The sequence below is a fragment of the Panthera leo genome, chromosome B1 (assembly GCF_018350215.1).
Source record: "Panthera leo isolate Ple1 chromosome B1, P.leo_Ple1_pat1.1, whole genome shotgun sequence".
Lineage (NCBI taxonomy): Eukaryota > Metazoa > Chordata > Mammalia > Carnivora > Felidae > Panthera > Panthera leo.
The window spans coordinates 1,205,344-1,225,101 of NC_056682.1; the positions used below are offsets into that span (position 1 = coordinate 1,205,344).

Here is a 19,758-nt window from a genome sequence, read left to right on the forward strand (position 1 = left end):
GGCCAAGGTCCAGGCCCTGCTCCGTTTAGACACGTGCTCGTGCCGTTGCGGAAGTTGCCTGCTTGGCCCCAAATCCTAGAGCCGAGCGTGGAAGAGGCAGACACAGACCCAGGCTCTTCCCTCTGAATCCAAACGCACTGGGCCTTTCCCTGTGCGCCAGAATCCCCCGCAGGAGTTACGCGTGTCCCCCTCACATTACCAGGAGCCCTGTACGCTGTGGAAAGGAGGTAAACGTCTGTCTGGAGCCAGAGCAGAGCGAAGGGCTTGGCCCAGCGGGTCCTGAAGCGACTCGGTTCCCAGGAAAACACCAGGGCGCTGCCGTCCGTCATCACAGTGGTGGCTGCAGTCTGCCGAGCGCCTCCTGTGAGCCACGCTCTGTCTGCTGTCCTCTTACTTCACGCGTCCTTACACAAAACTGCGAGAGGTGGCTTCCTGTGATGTGGTTCAGTTCACAGGGGCCTCTGAGGCTCTATGTGCCAGACCACGGGGTGCGGGTCAGTGAGTGCGCTGCTTTGTGAGATGCTGAGTTTCTCTCAGTGCCGTCATCCTGGGTCGTTCTCGGTGCCACGGCATTTCCAGTAACACTAGGTCTCCCGCAGACACGGGTGACTCCAGCGGTGCCACGAACGTAAGATCAAACGTTTCCATTAAACGCGAGCAGACAGGACACTTGAGTGGCTGTGAGAGTCTTTTGATATAGAGGTTGTTTGATCGTGAGGGGAGGGAACATCCCGATGTCTGTCGGTCACTTACTGGAGCCCTATTTCAATAGAATAGGATGGTGGAAACAAAACACCAAACCACAGGGAAAAGCAGTAGAATACAAGATTCATGGGAGAAAAATCAGCAACTAGCTCATGAGGAAATGCCATGAGACCCAGTGCGTAGTTTAAATAGTCACAGACAGGCTCAAGCCAGCCATGGACAGTGCTCCGGAACCAGACAGCACGGAGTCCTGGCTCCATCTGGACCTGCCCTCGACCATGTCCCCCAGATGCGGGTCCCCACCCCAGCACTTCCTTTCCCATTTCCCTGTGCTGACGAGGGTCTGGCGGCTGAGCGCCGGGACCCTGGAGACCACCTTCTGGGGTCAAGTCCTGCCGTGGCCACTTCTCAGCTGGGTGACCTCCCGGACCACTGCCCTCCATGACTCAGTGTCTGCATCTGTCAGATGGAAGGTTTGGTGAGGGCACGTTGGCAGGGCTGGTGTCAAGATTAAAATGGATCGATATGTCCGAGGCATTGAGGGCAGTGCCTGGCCACGGAGCACGTGGCGTGGCGATTATTCACACGGGTTCCATGATGTCAGAGCATCTGGAAAATATGGGGGCCCTTGGAATAGCAAACGTAGCTCCTTGTTATTATCACGATCTGCAGCGGCAGAAGTGTGACCACGTCAAGAAGGAGTTTTGGGGTGCTTCTCCATCACCTTTTTGTGCACGCGGTCATGCTCTCGGCCACACGCATGTGGGCCTTAGAGCAGCGCCCACAGACTTAGCTGTTGGAGCCTCACAATAACCGTGAGGGAGAAGGAAAGTCCCGGGGGAATTGCTGTGAGCATGTCTGCAGGGCAGTTTTGAAAGTCGTCCCCTGCACTGGCCCTAAGGGGTCGACGTCGTCTTGGAGGTTCTCTGAGGAGCAAGCCGCAGGGTCCCCGGACTGCACTTGATCCCAGTCTTCCTGTGATGTTGGACGTGACTCCTCCTCCAGCCTCCACGCCTGCCTGCCGCACCCACCCTGCGGCCCGCAGCCCAGCATCTTAGACGTTTGCCCCAGATACCGCGTGGTACTCGAGAGACGTCGTGTGTCTTCCTTTCATTCTCACCCTGTTCCCAAATCAAACAGAGCAAGCTCAGGCCACAGTCAAGGAAACAGGAGTGGGTTTTGGGGGGTCGTGGTCTCGGCGTGCAAGGCAGTTATTCTCAGCAGCTCTGTCAAGATGCAGCCGCAGGGGTAGCTCTTTAGTAACTTTGAAGATGCCATCGTGTCACCAGAATAGCACAGGCCACGTGGTAACTGCATGTAAAACAGGGACGATAATAACAGCATTGGAGCCCTCGTGAAATTTCACAGCACCTCCCAACAGGCCCAGTGACTCACCCTACAAGCAAGCCCGAGGGAGTTAAGTATATGTTGCTTCCCCGTTTGGCAAGCAGTTGGGCCGTAATTTGTTGGTACGGTGTCTGAGCCGTCAGCGTCGGGAAGGACATTTCCGTGTCGTGCAGTGAAGAAAGGCCTGGGGGTGTCCCCTGCCACGTCGTCAGGATGGGACCTCCTTCGGAACCACTAACTTGTCACTCCAAACGGTTAACGAAATAACAGACCTCCAAGGATAGATGGCACCAAATATGCTCAGTCACACAGATAGTCTTCTGTGGGTCACGTGTCAAGGTATTTTCAACTGTGTGAATTCATTTCACACAGAATTCGAACCTGAGCAGAAGTTTCTGCCAGCGTTAAGTGAGGATGGCACGCACAAGCGTTTGGACACCCAACAGCCTGTGGTGGGGACTGGAACTCCCAAGGTGGGGACAGGTAAGACAGGCCCGTAGCTAGGAGTTAAGATGGGAACGTTTACCCAGGACGGTCAGCGTATCAGAGATTGGGGGAAGGGGACGATTCGTCCCAGAGCCCCAGCGGGCACCTCACAGTTTCTGACCTCCTTCCGCACGTAGACGACGTCACGTCCCGCTCATTTGCGCTCATTCACCGCAATCTGCAGCCATTAGAAAAAGACCAGCGGAAGCTTTTACCTCCAGTAATGAAGAAACGGTGGTTGTGGTCATTCAGGCACGTGTGGTGATGCCGTGTGACGGCGCCGTGCCTGGCAGTCTGGGCGTGCAAACGACGGGACAGACCTCCCTCCACGGTTTGTGGCCGCGGCCAACTTCGCTGCCGTACAAGGATGCTCCCACGTGCTGTGTCAGGCAGGTGTCTGCGACACAGCTGCCCGGATGCTTCTGGGATGCAGAGCGGCCGGACTCCCCCCTGCAGGGCGTCATCGCGTGCCTGTGCTTAGGGGTGCTGGCCAGGCCGCCTGCCCGCCCATCCTGGAGCCGGAGCATCTTTGTCTGTGAAACGGGACGGTGGTTGACAGCAGTATTACTGTGTGATGGGGTCTAAGGAGTGAAAATGGGAACTGGGCGAGATGCGCAGGGCCTGGCTCAGTGCCCACACCTTGTGTGATAAACATCCTCCCTTACGAGTGGGAAGGAGCATCTTGACTCTTCCTGGATGCTTCCTCAGGTGGATAGGAGCAGCGGCCACAGAGCAAGGGACTGTGGGTGGCAAAAACCGCAGACAAGAGAGACTGGAAATAATCGCAGGGAGGGGTTGTCATCTGTCCCACCCTGCCAGCTGCTTTTTTCAAGGCGAGAGGATTGGGATCCTGAAACGGAGTCTAGAGTCTGAGCAGTTGCTTCAGATGATGTAGGCAATGCTATTTGTTGGTCCTTGGCATAGAACTAACATTTTAGGGTTCAGGATTTACACTTTTAATAATCTAGAGGCAACTTAAAAATCCCACAAGCTCTTTTCCGGTCTGACTTGATGAGGTGAGGGGACCATTGTGACCAAGCGACAAACCCCTTCGGGACCCGTGTCCAACAGGGAGACAGACATGTAAGGAGAGGAGCCAGAATGTCATGCAGCCTGAGGGCAGGGGACAGATGGAGGCTGTAGGTGCAAGGTCAAGGCCATCTGCCTGGGCTTTGAATGGTGAGTGGCTAACCAGAAGGCAGGGGAGCATGTGCGGAGGCAGGGAGATGGGCAGAGTGGGGCCGGGGCTAGCATTTTCCAGAAGGTCCTCCAGATCCCGCCCCGGGCCTCCTTCCTCTGTGCAGGAGACCACGTGCGTCACAGTGCCCTGCTGCTGGCCGCTGGTGTGGCTGTGTTGAGAAGGACACATCCCAGAGCTCGCGGGGGCTCTGTCTGGTCTGCTCCGTGGGCCACAAACTCCTAGAGGCAGGTGCAGGGTCTTGCCCCAGTAGGTGCTGTTTTATCCTGCTAGAAACAAAATAGAACGACTTAGACCTATAATTTAGAATCCTGTGCTTCTCAAAGAATCCTCTTTTATAATTATGTTTGCCCTTTCTGGCTCCGGGCCACCCCTGTGAAGGGTGACTGTCCCGGAATTCACTCATTCTGTGCACGTGCTCACCTTGCACTCGGTGGTGATTTTCTGTTCTTGTTGCTGTGGGGTTGTCACCCGCCCAGACGTTAGGGCGTCCGTGGCTTCTGGTCTTGCGCCGCCCCACGTGCCGCACAAGGCTGCCCCTTCTCCGTGTACGGGGCCCTCCTGTGTCCTTACGTGGGGAAAGTTCCAGAGGTCTTTATCTGTGGAATTCCGCATCCCTCCCTCTCCTATTGGAGCCACGGTGGGGAGCGCCACCGGGTCGTGAACCAGCAAACCGCAGCCAGACGCGTGCACCTTGCTGGTACCTTTGGCAGGCGCCCACGGAAGCGTCAGCCGTAGCACATGCATCGGAACGGTGAGGGCTGAAGAGAAGCGTTCACAGGGAAGACATCCCTCGCTCAGCCCGGGCTTTAGAGATGGGTCCACAGCCCATGGTTCTCCCTTTGCCTCTGCCTGTGAGGCACCCGTCCAAGTGAGCTTGCACAAAGCAGCAAGAGTGCACCTCAGATACGGTGTTTCTACCAAGTGTGAAGGCGGTAAAATGTATGTGATCACCTAGGGTTGAAGTATAGCATCAGAGCGTATGGATTTATTTATTTATTATATTGATATATGCGGATTTGTATCATTAATAAAAAACATTGTGAAGTGTTTTTTAAAGGGAAGCCTTAATAAATCCTAGGGCTGCCTGGCATATGAGGACAGAAAGCTTTTTTTTTTTTTTAAGTATCCCACTAAGAAAAATGCTTTCTACCTATCTGAGTCATACAGTACCTTCTTAAGAAATAATTCTTTTTCTTATTGAGGTACAGTTGATATATAGAATTATACTAATTTCAGGCATGCCACAGAATGATTCGCTATTTGTATGTGTTACAAAACGGTGTCCACAGTAAACCTGGTTCACATCCATCACCACACATAGTCGCACATTGTTTTCTTGTGATGAGAACTTTTGAGGTTGACTCTCTTCACCACTTTCAGCTATGCAGTATGGTGGGATCAATAGAGTCACCTTACATCCCTAGGACTTGGCTTATTTTATAACTGATAGCAATCTCAAAAGAAATAACTCTTCTTAAGGCATTTCTAGAAAAACATTTGTAACATCTCTTCCAAAGGATTCGATTCTACTTTTCGATAGGCATCTTGTCAGATGTTAGAGGCGGGTGTGTTTTGCTTACATTTTAATTATGGGAGGTGCCCACGTCTCACCCTTCCTGCTGTCCTGAGGACCGCCACATCAGGTTTGAAGGGACACGTGTCATTCAGTCAAAATGCTTCCAAATGAGTCCAATAGGCTCAGGGAAGCTTTTAGCATTTCTGATTCTCCCATAAAGCACAAGAATGTTTCATTCTAGCCTGATTAATATTTGCTTCCATTTCTGGACTTTTCCACCAGGCATCTGTGGGAGCATCAGCTAACCTGGTGTGAAGAAGCTCTCACAATAGGAGAAAGTTTGAAGGTGAGGCCCCGCCCTCGCCGTCTCATCATGACTGACGCGTCGCTGCTGAGTAGGGGCCCTGTCGCTTCTTCCTCTTCGTAACCGTTCTGTGCCGTTGGTCACCTTTTAGATAGTGGGTCTCAGCATTCCATTGTTGGTTTTGTAAATTATCTCAAATTCTTTCGTAACGGGCTCAGTTTCCTTGAGTGTGTGTGCACGTGCGTGCGATGCATCTGCACAGAGGACAGCGTGTGCACACACACACACACACATTTGCAGCGGTAGCTGTTTTCCCGATGGCATGACACTCCCCTTGTGGTGGTCCCTCAGCGCAGGCTTTTCGCCCAGACAGGCAGAAACATCTGCTTACAGTGGAGTGGATTTCCAGGGCTTGTCTCTGGTGCCAGAATGGGTGGACCTTTGGAGCACAGCCCTCTGTGCAGACTTTGATTTGAGTGGCAGAGGCAGGTTTTGGAAAGGGAAAGCAGTCTCGTGTTCTGGAGTTCGCAGAGGGTTGCTGTGAGTGCGTCCCGCCAGCAAAACCTCATCTCCCGGGCTGTGGGCCGAAGGGCAGAGTGGCAGCCCGAGTGTGGTGGTTGGCTTCCAGACACAGCAGCAAGCACGGACCCGGCTTTCAGCACCTGGTGCTCTGTCACGGGGTGAAGGTGTTTCCTAGACGGAAAAGTGTCCCGTTCTCATTGACTTCTTCACGGGGCTGTGTTAGCTCTTACAAGTGGGCCACGAGCTGCTCCAGGCCGAGGGCTGTGGCTCCACTCCCCAAAAGCAACTGTTTTCATGGAGTCACAATTTGATGAGGAAAGTGAATATTAGGAGAATATAGAACATGAAACGTAAGGGTGTCAGTGATGTGAGCAGAGGAAGAAAGGAGAGCGGGGAAGAGCAGGCCGGGGGGAGAAAGGGAGCGTCTTCCTCTCCTATGATGCGCATCTCTGTCAGCTCGGCCGCCGTAGCAGAGACCCCGCATGGGTGGCTTAAATCCCAGACCTGCACCTGTCACGTCCTGGCAGCGGGAAGCCTGAGATCCGGGTGTGGGCCAGCCGGTTCCTCCTGAGGCCTCTTGGTGCCCTGCAGACATGGTGTGTCCTGTGTCCTCACGTGGTCGTCCCTCTGCCTTTCTGTGTCCTCACCTCTTCCTGTGGGGACAGCACAGTCGGGTTGGGGCCTCCCCAACAGCCCCCTTTTACCTTAACCCCGTTTAAAAGCCTTCGTCCATCTAGTCACTTAGGGAGGTGCTAGGTTTAGGGCTCCAATGTAGGAATTTGAGGGACACGGCTCTGCCTCCCGACTTCTGTGAGGCTGGCCCTTTCCCCTGTGATTCCTCAGCTGCGAAAGTAGACCCCGAACGCCTCGTGCTGTGTTGTACTCCCCCTCTCCGGCCTGGACCGTGTCTTCTGCATCACAGAGCTTGACACAGATGGAGAATCTGTGTATGTCCTTGTGTGTGTAGAATCAGATTGGACGACCCTTGAATGCAGGAGGTACTGAGGGGCTGTGCAACAGCCCACGTGGCCAGTGACATCCCTGCATGGTGGTCCCAGTGGACGGTGACACCCCTGCGTGACGGTCCAGGCAGACGATGACATCCCTGTGTGATGGTCCAGGTGGATGGTGACATCCCTGCGTGGTGGCCAGGTGGACAGTGACGTCCCTGCGTGGTGGTCCAGGCGGATGGTGACATCCCTGCGTGATGGTCCAGGTGGACAGTGATGTCCTTGCGTGGTGGTCCCAGTGGACGGTGACACCCCTGCGTGATGGTCCAGGTGGATGGTGACATCCCTGTGTGGTGGTCCAGGCAGATGATGACGTCCCTGCGTGACGGTCCAGGTGGATGGTGACATCCCTGCGTGGTGGTCCAGGTGGACAGTGACGTCCCTGCGTGATGGTCCAGGTGGATGGCGACATCCCTGCGTGGTGGTCCAGGTGGACAGTGACGTCCCTGTGTGGTGGTCCAGGTGGACGGTGACGTCCCTGTGTGGTGGTCCAGGTGGACGGTGACGTCCCTGCATGGTGGTCCAGGCAGATGATGACGTCCCTGTGTGACGGTCCAGGTGGATGGTGACATCCCTGCGTGGTGGTCCAGGTGGACAGTGACGTCCCTGTGTGGTGGTCCAGGTGGACGGTGACGTCCCTGCATGGTGGTCCAGGCAGATGATGACGTCCCTGCGTGACGGTCCAGGTGGATGGTGACATCCCTACGTGGTGGTCCAGGTGGACGGTGACGTCCCTGCGTGATGGTCCAGGTGGACGGTGACGTCCCTGCGTGGTGGTCCCAGTGGACGGTGACACCCCTGCGTGATGGTCCAGGCGGATGATGACATCCCTGCGTGGTGGTCCAGGTGGACAGTGATGTCCCTGCGTGGTGGTCCAGGCGGATGGTGACATCCCTGCGTGGTGGTCCAGGCGGATGGTGACGTCCCTGCATGACGGTCCAGGTGGATGGTGACATCCCTGCGTGGTGGTCCAGGTGGACAGTGATGTCCCTGCATGGTGGTCCAGGTGGACAGTGACGTCCCTGCATGGTGGTCCAGGTGGATGGTGACATCCCTCCGTGGCGCCCAAGGGGTGGGCGGGCTGCTCACCTGATAGTGCTGAGTTTGCTGTTTGGCCGACACAGGCACCATCACGGGGCGGGGGGATATGCGGATGATAGAGCTGGAGGGCAGTAGACAGGGAGGCACAGAGGGGATGCGCATCTATGCCCTGGGGAGGAGGTACCCCCCTGAGGTCATGCTGGAGAGTCCCCAGAGCGGGGGTGCTGATGGAAACACATGCAGCCACTTGCCCTTATGTCACATGCTGGGTAAACGTGAGCTTACGGGAAACAGGTGGCCGATGTGTCCTGGTGACAGGATGGTCGAACGCGGCATGCCCTTCCCCGGGGCTGACTTGTGCAGGCCACGCTCTGGAGACCCCCCTCCCCCCCCCCCCCCCCCCGCCGATGCCCGCGAGCCCCGGGCCTCTGCTCCAAGCTCTTTGCCCATGAAAGCCTCATGCCTCCAAGCCTTCCTGGGCTCCTGTGCTCCTCCCAGGAGGTCTAAGGTCTCCTGAGGAAGGAGCCTGGGGTCTGGCAGAGGTCATGTGTCTCCCACCATCTGTGCCCTGTCCCCCTGCCACCCCCTTGGGGGAATTTCAGGCCCGTCTGCATACAGCAACCTCACATTCCTGAGGTTCCCAGCAGGGGCAGTTCTGGGGAGCAGTCCTGACAACCAGGGTGACCTGGGGACCCTGGGAGGCTGCCCTCTAGGGCAGAATCTCACCTCCCTCCGGTGTGGCCGCCCTAGAGACCGAGCCTGGGCTGCGGCTCACCTCCACGACCCCACAGTCTGCACTGGGTGTGGAGATGGAATTTAGAACCGTTGCCGGGCTTTTGAGGCTCGTCGTGCTTGGATCTCGCGGCGCTGGATTTAACTCCAGGGCTGATTTCTAAGTCATGAGACATCTTGCCAAAAGACGAGTCTGGGGAGTTGATTTGTTCTTGATTGCAGGCACCTCTTTGATGAGCCCTCATCCCTCGGAAGGCCCCACCGGGGGGCAGCTGCAGGGATGACAGAACCGTCTAGAACCCACTTCTGGGTGGGGCTCTGCCCATCCCCTCACGGACAACAAGCCGGCCTTGGGAAGAGCTCCAGAGCCCCCCTTGTGTTTGCGTGTGAGAGTCGCTGGGGCTGGAGAGGCAGGCCTGCGGGTCAGGCGCTTCTCACCGTCGTGCGTGTCCTGAGCCCCGGAGCTGCTTAGCACGAGTCAGTGGACTGGGTTCCATGGGGCGACCGCACTCGTTTGCTGCTCTGCTGGTTTGATTGTTCTTCCTCTGACCCGGGGCAGAGAGCACCTGCTCTCGGTGCAGCTTGGCTCAGTAGGCGGCTGGCAGGGATTTAACCTACGAATCCTTGTAACGCACAGTCCGACCCGGAAACTCCAGAAGTTTCTCTGCCGGGTGTCTTTGACCAGCAGCGCCACCTCCTTCTAGGGGGAGGCCCAGGAGTGTGGGGGGGGGGGTCCCAGGAACAGGCGCCTAGCAGGCTCCCGGTGACACTGGTCCACAGTCTGAGACGCGCTCGTCCGGGGAATGGCTGGAATTTCCGGAATTCTGGAACAGCTGAAGGGTGGGAACACACAAACAAAACCACAAGCCTTCCAGCCGTGGGAGAAGCAGCTCCTGTACCCCAAGCCTGATGTGTTGTGTCTGAGAGTGAACCTGGTGGTGCTGATGGTCAGGATGGACGGACAGATGGCCAGGACCACGCGGGCGCCGGAGTGAGCCCGGGGGCTTCTGGGAGCACAGGGACCCCTGACGGGAGTGTCTGAGAGCAGAGTGCCCACCTGCCATCCTCTGTCCAGGCGGGGTCCCAGAGGTGAGGTGGCCGGACCCCGGACTCTGCTTAGTATGTTGTTCAGCGGCTGGTCTGGATGAGCTGCCGGGGCGGAAACGTGTCCCCAGAACCTCCACGAAGACACGGATGTCAGCTTTGGGAACGTGCATGCCTGGCTGTCTGTGTGCGTGTGTGCGTGTACATGCTCACACAGGCTGCACACGCACAAACTCGTGTACCTTCACAGGGCGCATCTGGACGGGTTGACTTATTTTAGTGAGCGCGTCCCCCATCCAACCCCGTGAACTGCCCACCACCCTGAAAGTGAAAAGGCTTTTTTATAAGCGTCCAGTTTGTGGTCTGACTTAAAAGCAGCCTGGGGACACTTCCTGTTGTTTTGAAGCGACGCCTGCAGCCTCAGTGCCGGGGCTCTAGGGACCTTGTGCCACCACGCTCCGGAGGGTGGTGCCCTGACCTGGCCTGGGACACTCGCGAGGGGCACAGCCGGCCAGCGGGAACAGAGGCTGGAGGGGTCAAGCTCTGCGTGCGCTGCCCCCAGCCCTCAGCTCTGCCCCAGGATCCGCAAAGTCACACCTTGCGGCCAAGGTCACAGCCCGTGGGCACGAAGCCCGGTTCGCTGGGTGGCCCAGAGCAGATGGGAAGGTTTGCTCTGCGAACAGAGACCCCGGGGGAGGTGGGAGCAGCAGCTGAGCCACTGAGGCCCCCTCCCCTCCCTTCTGCTCCCCTCCACTCATCCCAGGCCCTATGCCTTGTTCAGGAGGAGACAGCATCAGGCAGGATGGGGAGCTGGGGGAAGGGAGACTCAGGACTCGGACTCTGTGGTAGGGGTGGCACCTGTTCTCTGCTCAGGCTCGGTTTGGGCCAGAGCTGTTGGGAGAAGAGATACGTGGGAGAGGGGGACGGGGCAAGAAGCCGGCTGGGGGGGTAGCACGCACTCCCGCACAGAGGCAGTGACATACCGTCTCCCACCGACTGGCTCCAGGCGAGGACGGGACTCCCGCCGGCCGTGAGTGGAGATGGGAGAGGTGCAGGTGCACGGGGCGGCCGCAGCCCCAGCCAGCAAGCGGCAGTCGGGGAGCTCCCCAGGAGCGAGTGAGACAGCACCCCCCCGCGGCCCGTGCCCCTCGGGCGAGAACAGATGGCCGGCTGTGCACACAGCATAGGCCCGGCAGCCCATCTACGGCAGGGATGAATCCTGCGCTTCTGGAGGCCAGGCGTCCGGGTTCAAGGCGCCAGCCGTGTGGTGTCTCGTGAGGTCTCTTCCTGGTTCACGAGGGCATCTTCTCGCTGTGTCCTCCTGTGGAGGAGGGGCAGGGATCCTGTGGGGTCCCCACCCTCATGACCACATCACCCTCAAGGGTCCACCACTTTCAGTACCATCACACTGGGGATGAGGGTTCAACCTAAGAGTTTTGGGGACACAGACCCGTAGTGCATGGCAGAGGTGTACAAGAGAGGACAAGTCACAGTAGGAAGGTGCACCCTGGTCCTCTCTCCAAAACCACGAGGCCGTGACCTTGCCAGTGAGAAGGACATGAGATTGAGGTGCAAAGTGCATCATACAAAACTGGGCTGCTCATCCCTGCAAGGGACCAGAAGGAGTAGTCGTCTAAGGGACTGGACAGAGCACAGGTGAAGGTGTGTCGGGAGGGAGGAAGATGGCTTCACGGCTGCCCCTGCCTGCCCTTCTCCTCCCCCACAGCCCTTCCAGGTCCCTACGGGGGCTCTCAGACCCATTGCTGTACTTCTAGGCTGTGCTTTCAAGGCCGAGCCTCCTGGACACACAGTCACGTGGGAAAAGCACAGCCTGGTTACCGTTGAGTGTTGCAAAGTGATTTCACTGGAGGTCTGCCTTTTCTATCTGATTAATCCATTTATGGACGATTGATTGGCTTAAGTATGTATAAAAATTACTCTGCTGGCCACTGGGGCTCAACGGGGACCTTCGGTTCAGTTATTTGCAGGCAGTGTGAGCCCAGCTAAGGGAATGATGGGGACCCAGGGCGCAGGAACATGGAGCGTGGAGGCGGTGTCTGCCGAGGCCTCAGGGTCACCCCTCAGCGCACCAGCGTTGCCAAAGAATACGGTGGAAATAGCTGCAGAAAACGTCTGCTTCAACCACGTTTCAGACGGTTTTGCTGTTGCTATATTTTTATTTTGTCGCTTTAAATCTACAAATCCTGCTAACGGCCGTAGTTTTCCCCTTGGAGCATTCGTTGCTGCCACCACGGACGATCTCCGGGCCTGGACGCGGCATGAAGCCCTTTGTGTGGTTTCTCCTTTAATCCTCACTCCAGCGCGATCCCTGTTTTCCCCTGAGAAAGGCGAGGCCCACAGGACAAAGGCGGCTTACTGACTGCATGGGGCTGTCGGTGGCCAGAGCGCGTTTAGATCTATAGCTGATGCTCAGAGCAGATGGGGCCCGGGTTCCACATGGCGGCCACCGCAGTGCACGTGACATCGCTGGGCTCGCTCTGACGTCACAGCTCCTGCTCTGACATCACAGCTCCTGCTGTGACATCACATCTCCTGCTGTGACATCAGGGCTCCTGCTGTGACATCACAGGCTCCTGCTGTGACATCAGGGCTCCTGCTGTGACATCATGGGTGGCGGTGGGCACGTCTGCCTCGCCTAGCACTCAGTACCTGTTCACCCCGTGTCCTTTCTTTGGAAGGTGAGGTACAGAAAAGAAGTGGGTACGCTGGTGGTGCCCAGCAGCTCAGCAAGTAGAAACACATATTTGGACTCAGCTCTCCACGTACACAGGTCCTTGTAAACCTGTGCCTGAAACGGGCTAATCGTTGGAGCTGTTGCAGATCTGCTCCTGCAACTTTTCACAGCATGTCGGGGGACAGAATAAAGATGATGTTCCAGTCATTAGGAGCACTGCAAAGCCACCGGAAATAGTAAGACTCTTTTCTAAAGCAGTTATAGAAAACTTTAAATACTTACACACACAATAGTCTGATTTACTGGAAAGCATTCTGGACTATTGAGTAATTTTCTAGAAATAAAATTTTAATGTCTTCACTCAGAGTAGGAATAATTAAAAGCACGGCTGAACAGATACCATTTAGGAACCTGCTTTAATGAATAAATAAGCATATAGCAATATTTGAGCAGGTTACGCTCTTCCTTTGTAATATATTTTGGCCATTAATTTGTGTAGCGATTTCTTTTTCTCTTACTAGAAAAACAAAAGTGAGTACATGTTATAAATGAGTAGACATTGTATTAAAATTTTGGATAAAAGCCGAGGTACAGGAACGCAGAAAAGGTACGCATATGGCAGAGTCAAGGTATGGAAAGATGCGGGAGTGGTCTTCAGATGGTCAGCTGTTTGTCAGGCCGCCATGTCTGAAGACTCACGGTTGGCTTGGAAAGGTCATGAGGTCTCGGGAGAAGCGTCTTCGTGACCCAGACTGACCTCGGTCAGATTAGTGCCGGAAGGCGATCCCATCTTTTGCAGCGAACAACAGTGCGTTCTGGTGGGGAACCTTCCGCGTGTGGCGACGGCTCTTTGTAGCCAAGACACGGAAGCGCCAAGCGCTCTGTGTGAGGAAGGTGGGTGTGGTGGAGAGTTGGTGAAGAGGAAACAGGAAGTCCTGGAAAACTCGTGGTATCGAGGCCAGCAGGGCCCAGTCTCCTCCTTCCTCCGTGGCACTTGGTCTTTAGTGGCACTAAAGGTTCTTTAGTTCGTACGCGGTCGGTTCCTGGAAGCGGTCGGGGAAGTTGGGACCGTCTGGAGGAGTCCGGTGAGCGGCGCTCTGTGCCAGGAAGGCCGAGGAACCCGGCAGGCTGTGCAGCTAGCCATCTACACTGGCCGCAGCTCTGCCTTCCTCGTGTTCCCCTGGCGCCTTTCCTTCCATTTGCAGTGAGTGTTTTTCACACGTTTCTGGTCTCTTGCTCCTGCTTGTCCTTTTATCGTTGAGCGCGGCCCATGCCTCCCTCCTAGTTTATCTTTGGTGCTTGTTAAAACGATGCTTTTCATTTCCTGTCCTCAAGGACAGTAGCCAGTGGATGTTCAAATGATTCACTGTGCTTCCATTCCTACCGGGATGCTCATTCATCATAAAACTATCCATCTGGACTCTCGCTCCTCGGGGACAGTGTTGCTGGAGTAACGTGGCCGTCCTCGGGTCTGCCGGGCGGACACGTTCGGGCCACTCGCCGTCTCAGACCTGGGGGGCTGTGCCACGTGCAGGGGCCTCCGCGGCACCCCCTTCAGTGAGGCCGTGGATGCAGATGTCGTGCTGGCCCCTCGGGGAAGCCTGCACACGTGACCTTCACAACCTGGGTCTATCTAGAGATGCAGGAGATCAGGGAGCCTGGGCTCAGAGTGCAGTGCTTTTGTTGTGGTAACGCTTCCCGCCTGTGCGGGACCAGAGCCTCGGGAGGACTCGGAGAGAACAGTGCCCTCAGCGTTGTTTTCCGTCCGTGCACATCTTTGCCGAGTGTACCTTTGTGCCAGCCCTCGGCTCCGAGCGACGGTGCGGCTCGGGTCCGCCCAGTAGCCGCAGGTGGAGTCCGTGGCGCTGCACTAATGGCACGGGCATGGCAGGGGCGTGATGTTTACCTGCCAGGGTCCTGTCCCGGTAAGGGACCCGACCTCAGGGGAGCGACCGCTTGGAGGAGGATGTGGGGCCAGCGGGATGCTCGGGCACCCAGAGGCCAGCAGCGGAGGAATCATGGGAGGCATGGGGAAAGGAGCAGTGTTGGGGAGCCCGTGGCGAGAGACCTCAGGAATCTATGTACAGGAGCAGGCTCACGTGGTTACGGAGGCTGGCAAGTCTAGGTCCAGCAGAGCCGATGTCCCATTTCGACTCTGAAGGCTGGGGGGCTGCCGTAGACCCTGGAGGAGCCGAGCCCCTGTTCTAAGGCTGTCAGATGGGGGAATTCTGTGGTTCTCTTCAGGCCTTCGACTGGTTGGACAGGGCCCACCTATCCTGGGGATGGCAGTCGGCTTGATGCACAGCCCACTGATTTAAATGTTAACCCCAAAACACATTCACAGACACATCCAGAGTGTTTGACCAAATGGCTGGGCACCCCATGGCCCAGTGATGTTGACAATACAATTAGCTGTCACCCGGCCCCCAACGAAGTTCTCATTGTATGGAGACTCAGGCACAGCTGTCCTGCAGCACAGGGAGGTCACTCCCAGCCTCCAGCCTGTAGCCTCCCGCCGCCAGGCCAGTGGACTGCTGACGAGCGTGGGGTGACCCTGGGCCCGAGTCACAGAGGGCGGGGGAGCGAGTGGGGGACAAAGAAGATCCACGCTCGCGGTGCAGAAGAGAATGTGGAGGCTGATGCAGAAGCACATGGAAGGTCACGGTGGACCCGCGCCCCTGCCTCCCCACTCCGCTCCCCTGCACACCTTCACACAGTCTGGCGGCCTCCCGGGCCTGCTCTCCAAGTGCCGCTTCCATGGACTGCTGGAGCCACATGTCATGTCATTGATGGGAGCTGGCTTTCTGACGAGGTCCATGCGAGCCACGCCCTGTGCTTGTCCTTCTGCTGCTGGGAGATCCCACCAGGAGGCAGGACGTTCCAAGGAACAGACGGCTCTTGAGTTCACCGTCAGCAGGTGGTGGTGGATGGATGGTGTTCATAAGCATAGGACAGGTTCATCAGGGTAGACGGGCCGGTTTCTGTGCTTGCAAACGACTGCCCTAGATGCCCTGGGATGGGGTCCTGGTCAGAGGAGGTGTGAAGCTGTGGGAGAAATAGCCACAAATCCTGTGCCCCAAATTATTTTTTGGAGCATTTGTTGCCATAGCTGTGGAACCAGAAAGAGACCAATAGAATGGCTGTAGCCACAGCTGGAACCCACAGCCGGCTTCGTGTGGGTAGAGGGTTTGAACGAATCCCACTGGGGGCTCTCCTCCTCCTTTAACATTACATACAAGTGAGAACCAGCTGAGAGCAAATGCCAGTGATGACCTTGGTCCAGGGTCTGGGGCTGAGCCATCAGAAAGGCAGCCAGGTCCAGTGGGAGTGTGGACCCCCGTCCGTTCCGTCCTGGTCCCCGTCCCTGCCAGGGTTCGCCTTTCCTGCAGAGCCCTGCAGCGCGTGCCCTCGGCTTCCCCTTTCCCCTGCACCACCCACCCCCACTGCCGAATCCCACCTCCGGGTTAGGACCAGACCCGGAGCAGAGGCGGCTCGGCCCACCCGCCCTGAGCCACCGTCAGCCCCTCCCACCCCCTTGCTGAGCTGGGCCTTCGTCTGGAGTAAATGTCCCAGGACACTTGGGGCCCTCAGGACCCACGCAGGCACCTGTCCTGTGTGAGGTCCTGGATGCCCACCTGTGGCAGCTGCTGTCTCCCCATCGCTGTGTCCTGGGCCGCCTCTAGGTGTTCTGAGGCTGTGCTCAGCGCGTCTGACATGAACTGCACCCGGGTGGTGGTTTTGGCTTGAATGGCACCGGTCTGGAAACGTGTCTGTTGTTAAGTAGACATTGCCATTTTCATTCTTAAAGGCATAATTCAATCTCTAATCCTAAATTAGGGCTGAGTTTTAAGATGTGCTACATTTAAGGATGTTTCGTAAGCTCATTACGGCCTCATAATCATGAACTCACCACCCCCTGCTGCTAATAAGGGACGTATGTTGTATCCATCCACAGTCGGGGCCGGATTGTCTGACCCACTGCTCTCAGAGCCCTGTGGGGTCCCCACTGAGAAGTCAGAGCTGGACGCTCCACTCTGAAGGGCAGACTAAGGCATCCCCAGGACACATGGGAAGGAAGGATTAACCAGATCCATGATGTTTGGCTTAAATGCATTTTTACAGTTGAAATGGCAAAGAAAGGAGTAACTCCCGTCTTTCTGTTATAGCTTAAGATGCTGTGCTAGGTGCCCTGGTAATCCCAAGAGACATTGTGAGGTTCACCCTGATAAAATACCAGAAAAACAGAAAACAACAGTCAGCCAGCCCTAACTGCTGGGTCTCTGGCAGGGATTTAGAGGGGATTCATAGGAAACCGTTTTATTTGGTCTGTTTCCCTGAGAAGCACTCGTTATGGGAGCCTGTGACCATCCCCCTTTGCCATGGCCGTGCACATGGGTACCCTGCAGGCATGTGAATTGTGTTCTCTTTAGCCTCAGTGAAGCCCCTTCTCACACCAGCTCTTCCTGTGTGTCGAGACCCTCTGTGGTACTTACTTGTGCAAACACTCCAAGTGGTCATTCAGTATTACTGAATCCACCTTCCTGTGCCACCAGGCTTCTCTGAATGCTGACACACAGGAGTGACCAAGTGCTGGTCTGTGTCCCCTGGGTCCCCACATGTGGCCCCATTCCCCACAAGAGTTCCCTGGAAGACGGTGGACTTACCACAGCCAGATCTGGGCAGTGGTTTTCCTCTTTGGTCCTGCACCTTCCTAGGTCTGGGTTCTGATGATTCTGTGGCCTTTACCCTTAACTGAGCCAGAAGAAGCAAAATTAATCATCCCAGCCATCACCCCCTCGTGTCTGCCTACAGGCTGATGGCTGGCGTCATGCAGGGAGGCAGATGAGCTCCGGGGAGGCGGGCCCCAAAGACCCCATCCCAGAGGGAGAGGTCAAGTCAGCCTGACAGCCTCCGCGCTCACGCTGAGCCCCCGCTCATTGCTTCCCACTTACTTTCACCGTCCTCCTTCCCGAGGGCCATGGGATTTGGTGGTTCATCATCCAGCCTCTTAAATTTCCTGACTTCACACCTGCGTGGGTGGTTCTGCCTTCCCCCTCTGGGGGTGCTCTGCAACCCTGGGAGCTATCCGGCTGCCCTGGGGGTCAGCGGTCTACAGACGCCGTCTCGGGACGCCCAGGATGCCCGTCTCCTCTCTAGTGGGTAAACCTGTGCACCGGCCCGGTGTCCATGACACTCACCTGGTGTTCAGCACAGAACCAATGGGTCTTCATGGTGCCGGTGGAGACACAAAAACCCAGAGTCCGATAACTTTTAGGCACCCCTCGAATGTAATAAAACATTTTTCCTTTTAAATAATGGAAGTAAAGCCTGGCTTCCTGCTGTGGGGAGTAAATGGTAGACGCGAAAGGCTTCAGCTGACCTGGCCGCAGCACGAGGACCTTTAGGTGATCTTAAAATTTCCTACGTGCAAGGGACCGATTCCGTGTCAGGAGAGGCAGGTGCACCAACTGCCTCCCATGTTCAGTTCGCCTTGAAGACCTTGCGGCAGGTGCCACCAGGAGCTCTGTCAGCAGAGTGCTTCTGAGTGCAGGGCCCTGGTGGGGCCGGGATGCTGGCGGTGACCCCAGCTCTGCCCTGGGGGCCTTGGCAAGCCTGTTCCCTCCTGCTCTGTCTCACTGTCCATCCGCCCAAGGGAGGGTGTGATGAGGGGACTTCTTGTGTTTATTCTTATCTTGTACAGTCAGTGCATTTTTTAAAAATTTTTTTCAGGCGGTTTTAGATTCATAGCAAAATTGAGAAGGTACAGAGATTTCTCATATCCTCCCCCGCCCCCCGGCACGCACAGCCTCCCCCTCCACCAGCATCCCCACCAGACGGTGCATTTGTTACAACTGATGATGTTGTCATCGCCCAGAGTCCACAGTCTACATCAGGGCCCTCTTGGTGTCGTACATTCTGTGGGTTTGCACTCCCCATCCTCCGCCCCTGGAAACCACTCCTCTTTTTACTGTCTGTGTAGTTTTATTCTTTCCAGAAGGTCATAGAGTTAGAACCATACAGTGAGTAGCCTTTTCAGTCTGCCTTCTTTCACTTGGTAAGACTCATGTAAGGTTCTTCCACGGCTGTTCATGGCTTGAAGGCTCTTTTCTTTTTAGGGCTGAATAATATTGCATTGTCTGTATGGACCACAAGTTATTTATCCATCAACTACTGAAGGCCACCTTGGTTGCATCCAAGTTTTGGCAACTATGTAAACATTCGTGTGCAAGATTTTGTGTGGACATAAGTTTTCTAGTCTTTTGGGTAAATACCAGGGTCGTATGTTTAGTTTTGCAAGAAAGCACCAGCCTGTCTTCCAGAGCATTCACACCATCTTGCATTCCCACCGGCAGGGAGTGTGGTCCCTGTGGCCGCACACCCTCGCCAGTACTCAGTGTTGTGTGCGGTGTTGACTCTAGGAGCCACATCCCTGAAAGGAAGGAAGTCAGCATCTCCTGGCTGGTTGGTTATGGGCGTTGGGCCCGTCTCTGGGTGTGTGCTCACCCAGAGCCTTCTGGCGCATAGGAGGGAGCACATTTCTACAGGGCTCCATGAGTGGGAGAAAGGGCACCTCCCTACATCCCTGCCGTCATGGGCCTCATGCTTGTCCACTAATGTTACCGGAAGGTTCTCCCCTTATCCTCTAGTCCCTCACACACCGTATCCTGGGTGTGCTCAGAGGCTCATGGCTGTGGAAGCTCCAGAGGCACCTGGTCCTGCGGACCCCAGGGCCCAGGTGGGGACACATATGCAGCCCCACATGGTGATTGACAGCCTGTGGAAGGCAGCAGTGATGGTGTTGGCCGGCGTAGGTACCACATAATCACGGGGGAGGAAACCTGAACTCAGTGTCTGGGGGAAAGCAGGAAGACGTGGAGAGCGGTGTTAGTAAAGGGCTGGAAGCTGGGACCTGTCGGGCAAGATTCAACCTAACATCTTGAACTGGGGTTTACTGATCGTGGGAAGTTGTGATGTTTCCTTCAGAGAGAGAGGGAAATGTCAGACACACCAAATTTACTTTTCAGGAAATGTATTCCAAACCTACTGATTGAATGCATAGGGATTCCCGGCGCTGGGAAATGTGCAGATTCCCCGGGAAGTAGCCAGACCGGAGGTGGTGACAGGCTGTAGGAGGTGAGGGTCCGAGGCTCATGC

The 19,758-nt window shown here is 56.1% G+C and overlaps 1 protein-coding gene across 2 annotated transcripts in view; it reads left to right on the forward strand.

Annotated features, from left to right (window-relative positions):
* The first annotated feature begins 12,551 nt into the window (after positions 1-12,551).
* The window catches only part of DLGAP2 (DLG associated protein 2), a 399,292-nt gene continuing 392,085 nt past the window's right edge, over positions 12,552-19,758 (forward strand). For both annotated transcript variants that reach the window (XM_042934155.1, XM_042934156.1), the window contains exon 1: positions 12,552-12,839. The gene's annotated coding sequence lies outside the window, so the exon portion shown is untranslated. The remainder of the gene's footprint in view (positions 12,840-19,758) is intronic.